Below are 10,930 nucleotides of genomic sequence, written 5' to 3'. Positions count from 1 at the left end.
AATTCCACATGTGAGTGAAATCATGTGATATGTATTTCTCTGGCTGACCTATTTCAATTAGCATAATACCCTCCAGTTCCATCCACACTGTTGCAAATGGCAAGATTTCATTCTTTTTCATTGCCGAGTAGTATTCCATTGTGTATATATACCACATCTTCTTAATCCATTCATCAGTTGGTTGACATTTGTGCTCTTTCCATAATTTTGTTCTTGTTGATAGCACTGCTCATAAACTTTGGGGTGTATGTACCCCTATGAATCAGCACTCCTGCATCCTTTGGATAAATTCCTAGTAGTGCTATTGCTGGGTTGTAGGGTAGTTCTATTTTTACTTTTTTGAGGAACCTCCACACTGTTTCCCAGAGTGGCTGCACTGGTTTGCATTCCCATCTACAGTGCAAGAAGAAGATTCCCATTTCTCCACATCCTCGCCAATATCTGTTGTCTCCTGAGTTGTTAATTTTAGCCACTCTGACTCATGTGAGGTGGTATCTCATTGTGGTTATGATTTGTATTTCCCTGATGCTGAGCGATGTTGAGCATCTTTTCATGTGTCTATTAGCCATCTGGATGTCTTCTTTGGAAAAGTATCTATTCATTTCTTCTGCCCATTTCTTCACTGGATTATTTGTTTTGGGGATGTTGAGTTTGATAAGTGTTTTACAGATTTTGGATACTAATCCTTTATCCAATATGTCATTTGCAAATATCTTCTCCCATTCCGTCGGTTGCCTTTTAGTTTTGTTAATTGTTTCCTTCACTGTGCAGAAGCTTTGTATCTTGATAAGGTCCCAATAGTTCATTTTTGCTTTTATTTCCCTTGCTTTCAGAGGCATGTCAAGTAAGAAGTTCCTGCGGCTGCAGTCAAAGAGGTTTCTGCCTGTTGTCTCTTATAGGATTTTGATGGTTTCCTGTCTCACATTTAGCTCTTTCATTCATTTTGAGGTTTTTTTTTTAATTTTTTAATGTTTATTTATTTTTGAGACAGAGAGACAGAGCATGAACAAGGGAGGGTCAGAGAGAGAGGGAGACACAGAATCTGAAGCAGGCTCCAGGCTCTGAGCTGTCAGCACAAAGCCCAATGTGGGGCTCGAACTCACAGACTGTGAGATCATGACCTGAGCCAAATTCGGTCGCTTAACCGACTGAGCCACCCAGGTGCCCCTAATTTTGAGTTTATTTTTGTGTATGGTTTAAAAAAGTGGTCCAGGTTCATTCTTCTGCTTGTCGCTGTCCAGTTTTCCCAGCACCATTTGCTGAAGAGACTGTCTTTTTTTCCATTGGCTATTCTTTCCTGTTTTGTTGAAAATTAATTGCCCATATATTTGTGGGTCCCTTTCTGGGTTCTCTGTTTTGTTCCATTGATCTACATGTCTGTTTTTGTGCCAGTACCATTCTGTCTTGATGATTACAGCTTTGTAATATAGCTTGGAGTCTGGAATTGTGATATCTCCAGCTTTCATTTTCTTTTTCAACATTACTTGGGCTATTCTGGGTCTTTTTTGGTTCCATACAAATTTTAGGATTGTTTGTTCTAGCTCTGTGAAGAACGCTGGTGCTATTTTGATTGGGATTGCATTGAATGTGTAGATCGCCTTGGGTCATATAGACATTTTTAACAATATTTGTTCTTCCAATCCGTGAGTATGGAATGTTTTTCCATTTCTTTATGTCTTCTTAAATTTCTTTCATAAGCTTTCTCTAGTTTTCAGTGTACAGATCTTTTATCTCTTTGGTTTGGTTCTGCTCTTAGGTTTATTCCTAGGTATTTTATGGTTTTTGATGCAACTGTAAATGGGATTGATTCCCTGATATCTCTTTCTGTTGCTTCATTATTGGTGCATAGAAATGCAACTGACTTCTGTACATTGATTTTATATCCTGCGACTTTACTGAATTCCTGTAACAGCTTTAGCAGCTTTTTGGTGGAGTCTTTCGGGTTTTCCATGTAGAATATCATTTCATATGCGAAGAGCGTAAGATTGACTTCTTTGCCAATTTAGATGCCTTTTATTTAGTTTTGTTGTCTGATTGCTGAGGCTAGGACTTCTAACACTGTGTTAAACGACAGTGGTGAGTGTAGACATCCTTGTCATGTTCCTGATCTCAGGGGGAAAGCTCTAAGTTTTTCCCCATTGAGGATGATATTAGCTGTGGGCCTTTCATATATGACTTTTATGGTACTAAATTATGTTCCTTCTATCCCTACTTTATTGAGGGTTTTTATTAAGAAGGGATCCTGTATTTTGCCAAATGCTTTTCCTGCTTTTATTGATAGGATAATATGGTTCATATCCTTTCTCCTATTAATGTGATGTATCACATTGATTGATTTGTGAATATTGAACCAGCCCTGCAGCCCCGGAATGAATCCCACTTGATCATGGTGAATAATTCTTTTAATGTACTGTTGAATTCAATTTGCTAGTATCTTGTTGAGAATTTTTGCATCCATGTTCATCAGGTATATTGGCCTGTAATTCTCCTTTTTAGTGGGTTCTTTGTCTGGTTTTTGAATCTAGGTAATGCTATCTTTACAGAACGAGTCTGGAAGCTTTCCTTCTATTTCTATTTTTTGGGACAAAAAAGAAGACTATATATTAACTCTGTTTTAAATGTCTGGTACAATTCTCCTGGGAAACCATCTGGCCCAGGACTCTTATTTGTTGAGAGATTTTTGATAATCAATTCAAATTCTTCACTGGTTATGGGTCTGTTAAAATTTTCTATTTCTTCCCATTTGAGTTTTGGTAGTGTGTAGGTGTCTAGGAGTTTGTCCATTTCTTCCAGATTGTCCAGCTTGTTGGCATATAATTTTTCATAGTATTCTCTAATAATTGTTTGTATTTCTGTGGAGTTGGTTGTGATATCTCCTCTTTCATTCATGATTTTATGTATTTAGGTCCTCTCTCATTTCTTTTTGAGAAGTCTGACTAGGGGTTTATCAATTTGGTTTATTCTTTCAAAAACCAGCTCTTAGATTCATTGATCCATTCTACTGTTTTTTGGATTCTGTGTTGTTTATTTCTGGTCTAATATTTATTATTTCTCTTCTTCTGCTGGCTTTGGGCTTTCTTTGCTGCTGCCTTTCTAGCTCCTTTAGGTATAAGGTTAGGTTGTATATTTGGCACATTTCTTGCTTTGTGAGATAGGCCTGAATTGCAATGTATTTTCCTCTTAGGACTGCCTTTGCTGCATCCCAAAGGGTTTGGACGGTCGTGTTTTCATTTTCATTTGCTTCCATATATTTTTAAATTTCTACTTAAACTTTTAATGTTTATTTATTTTTGAGAGAGAGAGAGAGAGAGAGAGAGAGAGAGAGAGAGAGAGAGAATCCAAACAGGCTCTAGCACAGAGCCTGAGGAGGGGCTCAAACTCACAAACTGTGAGATCATGACCTGAGCCAAAGTCAGATGCTCAACCAACTGAGCCATGCAGGTACCCCTAATTTCTACTTTAATTTCCTGGTTGACCCATTCATTCTTTAGTAGGATGTTCTTTAAACTCCATGTATTTAGGGGCTTTCCAAATTTTTTCTTGTGATTGATTTCAAGTTTCATAGCGCTATGATCTGAAAATATGCATGGTATGATCTCAATCTTTTTATACTTGTTGAGGGTTGTTTTGTGACTCAGCATGTGATCTATTTTGGATAACGTTCCATGTGCACTCGAGAAGAATGTGTATTCTGCTTCTTTAGGTGCCTTCCCTTCCCTTTATCTTGGGAGAATGGTCCTGGATGCTTAGATCTGCATTTGCTCCCTATCTCATAGGTCAAGTCACAAACCTCGGATACAAACTGGAATCAAAAAAGCTAGTTCATGGTACCAGTGCCACTGATCTTGCTGCAAGGCTGCCCTTGGCTCAGAGGATCAGGCCCTCCAGACTGGCTTTCTAGACCTCTGCCTCCTACTCTCTGTTGCCGGGCCTTGAGCTACTGTATGCCATTGTTCTCCCCTGGGCATTGGCTTTGTTGTCATGCTGCTAGTACTCCTCCTGAGACGTCCTCAAGTCTCTCCTTCAGTGTCGCCTTCTCCATGAGTCTTTCCATGAATACCCAATCCTAAATTGTAATCCCTCTTCCCACTCCATCCCCAAGACTCCTTATTCAGTTCTGTAGATTCAATTTTTTTCCATAGCATGTATCACTATTCAACCTACTTCACCTTTTACTTTGTTCCATTGTTCATTTCAGTCTACACAGTCTATACCCTTACACCCAGTAGAGTATAAGTACCACAGAGGCAGGGTATTTGCTCAATGCGGTATCTTTAGAGCCTCGAGCAGTACCTGACACATAGTACATGCTCACTACTCATTTTGAAAATGAATAAAGAACTGCCAACTCCAAGGTCCCAGTACTTGGAGTCTACTTTCCTAACCCCCTTGGCATTTCTAACCCCCACAACTACCCAAACAGGCAAAGTTTGAATGCTTCCCACCACTCTCTAATTATTGGATCATGGGTGAGGTAAGCAACCAAGCTTACTGGGGACTCTAGAGACCCCTTCCTCCAGTCCCTGGTCCGTGCTCCTGGTATTCTGGGAATGTCAGCATCACAGGACTCCAAACACCCATGGCTTATTGCACTCTTTCCTGCCAGCAGGCAGCTATGACCTTCACTCCTATGCTCTGCTCCTCCTTTTTGTTGGCCTGGATCTATAAGTTGCTGCAATTAGGGACTCACATGCCCTTGGGTTTGGCCTGGGCCACAAAGAGTTTTGCAAACAGCCGGTCCAAACAGCACTTGCCCACTGATTCCTGGGCATGATCTGGAGAGCACACGCATATTCACCAATGACCTTGATGAGATTTCTCTGGAGAAAGTAGAAGAGGGGGTTAGCCTCTTCTTAGCCACAAAAAGTAAGTTTGTGAGGTTACTTTCAAACCCCAAATACCCCAACCACTAGGATTTCTCCCCATTGCCAGAGTACAGGTGCCCCCCCCCCCGGCCTTTGCACATACTGTTCCTTGCATTTCGAAGTCTTGGAGATACTGTGCCTGCAATGAGAAGTGCTTTTCCTCCCTGTGGTGTCCTTCACAATAATGCCAAAGGCCAGCCTAATTGTGAGAAGACATAAGACACACTCAAACTGAGGGACATTCTACCAAAAGTGGACCAGTCCTCCTCAGAAGTGTCAATACCACTGATAGAAGCAGAGTACTGGTCTCCCAGAGATGTCCACATCTGAGTGCTCAGGAGCTGGAATATGTTAAGTTACACATAAAAGTGGAATTAAAGTTGGAGATAGAATTAAAGTTACTAATCAGCCGACCTTAAGATAGGGATTTTGTCCAAGGTAATCCAGGTAGATCCAATGTTAATAAAATTGTCCAAATATGGGAGACGGAGGCCATGTGAGAAAGACTCAACTACCTACTGCTGGCTTTGAAGATGGAATAAGGGTTCATGGGCCAAAGATCGTGGTCTAGATTGTGTGAGTTAGAAAATACTTTTCCAGAGTTCCAACTCTGGATTCTGGAAAAGTCATGAAAACAGATTTCTCCCTAGAGACTTCCAAAAAGATCACAGCCCCACTGACAGCTTGATTTTAGCCCAATGAGACTCTTTTTGGACTTCTGACTTCCATAACTGCTACAGAATACATTTATGTTGTTCCACAAACAAATTTGAGTTGTAGCACTACGTTTGTGGTAGTTTGTTACATCAGCAATAGGAAAGTAATACAGGTTCAGTGAAACAGGAAATACTAGGAAACGATCACAGATTGGAGGACATTAAGGGGGCATAATGACTACAGGTAATGTGGCATCCTGGGTTGGAAAGAAAAAGGGCATATCCCTGCCCTTTTGCTCCCAGGAGTGTTAGCCACTCTATGGTCCCTCCGACTCTACCACCACTCAGGACATATGCAGGTGCCCAAATGGGACATGTGCAGGAGTCTATGTCTGAGCTGCAAATACAAGGCCACCCATGAGGACAGTGCATTCCTCTTCCTGCCTTCCTCTTTGCAGGACCAAGCATCCTCTCCACCCCGGTCAGAAAAAGTGAGTGACAAGAATGGGGGACTGGGGCCTGACAGTTGGATAATGGTGAGCATGAAGCTGGGGGCATGGGAAGCTGCATGAAGCTGTTTCTATAGAAGAAGCTTCAGGAGCTGTGAGTTTCATTACCACACCAAGAGATCACAGAGCACAGTCCACTCTGTTCTCATAGTCAGGGACTTAAGTCATGCATATGTGCTTTTTTAAGGCACCTTTAAGGCACAAGGCAGGGGTGGAAGTGTTCAAAACAGGGGCTGCCCCACAGGATGCTGCCTGCAGGAATTGGTGGGGTACTATCCATACTCTCTAGGGACCAGAGCTACACCCATCAGTCTCCTGAGAGCCATAATGTCCAGCAAGGCTTAGGACAGGCATCCAAGTAGCCATGCTGGAAAGGGGGCTGTCCTCCTCCCGCGGCCCAGCTGGCAGTTCCCATCCTCCTTGCTACTTGCACTGCTCAGTCTCCCCTGAACCTTGCTTCAGTCTTCAGAACTTGAGGCTTTGTCCTCCTGTCTCCCTGCTGCCAACTTCTTAGTCTCCAGTGTTCATGTTCATAAGCAATTATCTTTATTTGAAAGTGCAGGAGAGAAAAGTGCCTTTTCATGACTGCTCTGGTTCAGGTAGGGCTGGCATGACTTGATGCAGCATCTTGGTGAGTCTCCTAGAAGCTGGTGAATAATAATCTTTGTCATATGACTGTGTGACAAGTTGCTAGGATTATGAGTTATTTTCTAATAACTCCCTATGTAATGCCAACCATTTCGCTAAGCTGAAGGCCTTGTGAAGGCGATTCTGAGGTTTTGCTCTCTGACACTGAACCAGAGATGGGGTGTGGTATCTGTAAGCCATCCACAGAGCCAGCTAGGACCCTGGTGTCTGCAAATGGGCAGTTTGAACAGAGGAAAGACTTTAGCAGATGACAGTGGACTCAAATGAGGATTTGGAGAACCGTCGAGCAGGAGGGGGTTTCGGGTTCCCAGGCAGCAGGCCGTGAAGAGGGTCAGCCACCCCAGTAGGGGTAGAATGAGGAGCTCCCACCAGACCCCATCTGGATCTGCCCTGGGCTGACCAGGGGAGGGTCGTGGGAGCAGATGTGGCCTGAGGGGAGCTGGAGCCCTGGATGACATCATGAGAGGGGCGCTCTTGGCACACGTCCCAGGACCAGACCCCATGGGGTACTCGAGGGTGGAAGCAGGGTTCCTGCATGCTGTCCGTAGAGGGAAATGACTGGTGTTGGATGGTGCTGCCCCCAGGCCGGATGGCCCGCTGGGAGGTAGCACCCAGGATGCCCCAAGCCCCACCACAAGGGTCCTTCAGGAAGGCATTTTCCAGGGTGCAAAGTCCTCTCCAGCAATGTCTGTGCTGACACCCACCACCCAGGTCCTGGGCAGTTGTACCAGGGTGGGGCAGAGGAGGCAAGAGCTCCTCTGACCATTAGCAAGAAGATCCCCTGAGCCTGCCCCTTGATGGGCTGCTGTGAGGGGTCTCAGCCATGGTCCTGCTCCTCTGAGAAGCCTCCATTCCCCAGCAAAGCCTGCTCTGAACTCCAGCCTCCTTGGCAAGGGCTTGACAGCCTGCCTGGCTCTCGCCTGCCCTCTTCTGGGGCAAATATCGTTCGCAGCTACCCTAGGTCCTTCATGAGAGGGTATGGGATGTGACACCAAAGGCCATCCACAAGACAGCATCCAGGAGCAAGGCCACATTTACCTAGCACCCAGATAAAGGGTCTGTCCAAAAACCCCTTCAGAAACTCTCTCCGTGGGGATGCAGTGAGAGTCCACAAGCCCAGTGGGTGTGTGCTCTGAACTGCTGGCCCATTGAGTGCCTGATGTCCAGCCTGCCCAGGGAGTGAGCCTGCAGGAGAACGCTGGGCCATCCAGCCAGCTGGGATAGAAGGGGACCAGGCTGGGCAGGAGAATGGGAGAGCAGGGGCCAAGCTTGAACATCAGAGCAGCCTTCAGTGGCCACAGTTCCAACACTCACCTCCAAGTGGAACCTTCTCCATCTTTACCCCCTCTGTCTTACAGCCCACCTCTCATCTCCATTTCAGGACAGATATTGACCCAATGGGGCTGGGAGAGGGCACATGGGCTGGTCCAGTGTCCGGCTGTCAGTGTCCAGCTCTCAGTTTCCTCTTCTGTAAATTGGGAAGGATAAAACAGTATAATAGTGTGCCTTGATGTGATATTGTATTCATTTCTTAGGACTGCCTAACAAATTGGATGTGAGGGATCTCTTCTCTCACATTTATGGGTGCTCACAGTCCACAGTCAAGGTGTTGGTAAGGCCATGCTCCCTCTGAGGTCTGGAAGGGATTGTATTCTTGCCTCTTCCAGAATCTGGTGTCCCCAAGTTTTCCTTGGCTCGTGTTCACATCGCTCCAGTCTCTTCCTTTTCACAAGCCTGTCTTCCCCCCATACCTGTATATGTCCAACTTTCCCTTTTCTTATGAGGACACCGGTCAGATTCATTATGGCCTACACTAATGACCTCATCTGAACTTAAGTATGTCTGCAAAGACCCTACGTCCAAATAAGGTCACCTTCCCGATCCTGGAGATTAGTAGTTCAGCATAATTTTAGGGGGGCATAATTCAACCCTAACAAAGATTATACAAGGTGTCATCTGTATGTAAAATGACTGACTCAAAGTAGGTGGTCAGCGAGAAGGAGCTATTATTACTAAGCATCTAAGGTGTACCTTCCTTCCCCCCATTTAATATTGTTGAATCAGTATATGTCTTACAATCTATATGTAAATTGATTGGTGCAGTGATTTTTTTCCCTTGAAAATCAGTTATCAAATGGATGACCCATCTCAAATGGATGGTCATGTGCAAACGTGGTATAACTTGTTGTATCACAAGACTCAGAAACCCTCAGTGTGTCAATGACCTGGAGAATGTGGTAGGAAAAAGAGAGAGTGGGTGCCCACAGATAATGCCTGCAGCTACTATAAACTTAGGAATAATAGATCATTGTTCCGACAGATGTTGGGGGTCCAGTTTGAGGTGTGGGGGGAGGAGAATGGCTTGTTTGAAAGGATCTGGGGATGATCTGACTCTTGCACTCATTTCGTGACCACTCCTCGAGTACCTACTGTATGCAGGGAGGTTGCTGGTCTGTAACAGGCTTCCTGAGCTGAGTTCTCACTGACCATAGGCCTAGGATCGCAAGTAAGCCAGAGCAGGGGGCAGTGTGCTGCTCATGAAGCTGGAGAAAACAATCATTTCAGGAGGCCACAGGATCCCCGGATAGACTGGAGACTGAGAGAAGGCAATCTACCAGTATTAGAAATGTATGAAACAACCTCACTGAGCTGTTGCTTTACATTGCTCAGTTCTGTGTGCTGTGTTTACACACAGCATCTAGCATGGCCCAGGCTGAGTCCTGTTCTGTTCCAGGGGTCAGTCTGGGGAAAATATTTTTGCAATGAGTTCTCAGAGCCCAGACTAGAGGACTTGCCCGAAAGGAGGGTTCTCCCGAGACTCCACAGAGAATGAATGTAGATGACATTTTTCTCCTGAAAGGTCCGCCTGCCTCCACTTGCTGGCTTCTGTGTACTTGCAAGTGCTGTTCCCTCAGTTTGCAGTCCCCTTTCTTCTCCTCCTGGCTTGAAATCTTACGTGTCCTTTCAGGTTCAGCTCAGCGGTTCTCCTGCCCTGGAAGCTTAGCACATACAATGCTGTGTGTTAGCAGTGCCTTCCACAGCACCTGGCATGAAGCAGACGCTTCATAAAAGACATTAATCTAAGGTAATAGTAGAAGTGGAGTTTGTGGGCTGCCCCAGCAAAAAGGGTGCATTAGGAGAAGGCATGGGGAAGCAGGGGGCATCTGATCAGTAAGGGCAGAGGGTCCCAGAGAAAAGTGACAGAAAGCCAGCATGGAAGCATAAAGGTCAAAAGGCAAGCGGTGAGTGGAGACACAGGAAGGAGGTCAGGACAGGGATGAGAAGAGAAGGGAATTGTGTGGACAGCTGGTTGGTGACCTCTCACAGGCACATTTCTTTCTGTCTTCCCAAGAGGCCTGACCACATGTACTTGACCTGGGATTTACAGGCACATCTCATTGAAGGAGAGGGTCCCAGGAGCCTCCCTCTCCACCTAGGAAGACTTCCTGGAGCCCCTGGTGGCAGGAGAGGTCTGGGGTGGGGGGTGGGGGGAAGCACAGGGACACTGTGGTAGCTCTGGAGGCCCAGACAAAGCCTCCTCACTCTACTTTCCAATAGGAAATAGCCCCTGCTCCCTTCACTGGGAAGCTTGCCCCAAGATGGATGGATGCTGACCCACTTGCTCCTGGGGCCACCTTCTGTGACAAGAGGGCCAGTGGGGCTTTGGGACTGCCTTCCCTCCCTCTTGTCTCTCAGCAGTTGCATTTTTCAAGTCCTCAGGGATGCCTCCATGTGAGGAGTGGCTCTTTCCGGGCTCTTGAGGACCAGGGACAGCTGCAAGTCAAAGCAGACCAAGGCACTACTTTCTTGGTCCCTTCCATTGCCCCCAGCCTCCTCCCCCAAGTTCCTTGAGCCCCCCAAATCCAGCTATGTGTTCAGACCCCAAACAGCTCCTAGGGAGATCTCAGTAAGAGAAAGACCACACACTTCCCCCAAGTCAACTTAAAGTAGCCAGAAACACAGGGCCCTCTCAGGAAGCAAGGGGTGCATTTTGCAAGTGGAGTCCTGGGGACTCCAGTGATTCTTTAATTGGTGGCATTGAGGGTGTGGACGTTGGGGAACTTGGAGTGGAGAATTGTGGGTTGAGAGAGGGTCAGCGTGCAGCTGGCACCTTGTGTTTCCTGGCTGAAGAAGTTGTCAAGCTGATACTCCAGGAAGCTTAGTAGGTCTGCTGGCCTTGCCCAGTATTGGATCCCAGCTATCCCTCCTTCCACTGGAGCAGTGGTGAAGCTTGTCTGAGTCTTCTAATTCT

The sequence above is a fragment of the Felis catus genome, chromosome X, assembly GCF_018350175.1.
Source record: "Felis catus isolate Fca126 chromosome X, F.catus_Fca126_mat1.0, whole genome shotgun sequence".
NCBI classification, from domain to species: Eukaryota; Metazoa; Chordata; class Mammalia; order Carnivora; family Felidae; genus Felis; species Felis catus.
Note: the sequence above shows the minus strand (reverse complement) of the source record.